Genomic DNA, 1,699 nt, shown 5'->3' with positions numbered 1-1,699 from the left:
AAACTGAAATAAATTGTCTTGTCCTTGGACCCCTACCTTCCCTGGGCTGGAACCAAAATCCAAAGGAAAAGGTGGTTTGGGTGGTGAGTCCAATCCCACCTTTTCCCTTTTCAGTGGTGCTTGGCCCTCCTGGTTTGTATGCATCCCATAAAATTCAATGCAGGCTATTCAGTCTTTGTCCTTATCTTGGAGGGCAGCATAAAGGACCCCAGAGAGCATGTGCCCAGATCCCCACCTGTCTGCTTTGTGGATCTGCAGGGGAACACTTCACTTCTCCCTCCTTTGAGTCCAGGGCACTAAACTAGCAGGGATGCTGGGCCATGGGTGTCCCAGGGTCAGAGGGATTTGCTGTTGCCTCCTATGGACGACACTCATTCCTCCTTAGTCTGACTTCCATTTTCATCTATGGCGGGGGGGGGGCAGTTAAGCTCCCACTTTAGGGAACTTGCCAAGCCCCGTGTCATGACTTCCTTCCCAGAAGTCCTTGATCGCCAAGGAGAGACTTAAGGGCTTGTTTCTCTGGGTATGAGACACTGCCTCTCTGTGCTGAAAAGGGGCAGCCCGTGGGAACAGTTCCCCAAAGCACACCTGCCTCCTCTTTCCCACATGCATCACACCAGGACCAGTTGCTTCCAGGTAGGAACCTGGCTGATTGCACGTATGCAGAGGGATCTGGTTTTGGTGTTGGAAAATGGCTCCCCGGCTCCTGACCCCTAGAGTGATGTGGCACAACATCAGCCCATCACTGACACATTGCTTCCATTCAACCTGGCCTCCAGGAAGTTCCTTTTTCTTTTTAAGCACAGAGGGCCTGTATTTAACATGACAGCCCGCTGCAGTATTGAGTTAACTATAAACAGAGATGATCCTTCTGGACAGAATCACTACCCACCAGACAAAATGATTAAATTTACAACTCAACTGGTGCTGATCAATATAAATGAAATGTGAAACAGCTTAATGTAGCCACCAGAAACAGCTGGCCCAAGGTTGTCTTCTCACAGGTATCCCAGTATGTCAGCTCCATACTGGGGCTCTCTGCACATGTAGGATTGCCCAAACTCTTTTATTTTCTCTTTCCTCTCAAATAAATATGGCAGTACCTTGCTAAATCAGTAGGGATAGGCTGGATTATGCTGCAATAACAAACAACTCCAAAGCTCAGTGGCTTGAAACAGCCAAGGTTGATACCTCATCGTGCTGCATTTCCAGTGCTGGCCAGCAGAGGAGGCTCTGCCCATCATAGAAACTTGGGACCTTGGCTGGCAGAGCATTTACTGTCTTGAAAGTTGCCAGTCATCCTATCAGGGTAAAAGAATGCTTCTTGCATTAGCAAACCAATGTCTGGGACTGGAAATCGTGCATGCCCCTTCTGTTCACAACTCGCTGGCCAGAGCTGGTGACACGGCCCCACCTTCTTGGCATCCCACGCAGGATACCAAGAAGCACAGTCCTAATCACGTGCCAGCCAGTGAAGAGAGAGAGATGTTTGGTGAGCAACATCAGGGACAAGCACATTTGTTTACAAACTGGCTAGGTTTTAAACGAATCATGGGATCTGGCGCTTTAATGTGATCTCGTCATGGAATGACGAATAACAGCCCCCAGGGCTTGTTGATTTCTTTAAGACATGTGTAACCTGCCCCAAACACACACATTTCAGAGGCTCAAAGCAATCTCTGGATGCATGAAGAAAGAG

This window comes from Lipotes vexillifer, unplaced genomic scaffold (genome assembly GCF_000442215.2).
Source record: "Lipotes vexillifer unplaced genomic scaffold, Lipotes_vexillifer_v1.1 scaffold182, whole genome shotgun sequence".
In the NCBI taxonomy this organism is placed as follows: domain Eukaryota; kingdom Metazoa; phylum Chordata; class Mammalia; order Artiodactyla; family Lipotidae; genus Lipotes; species Lipotes vexillifer.
Note: the sequence above shows the minus strand (reverse complement) of the source record.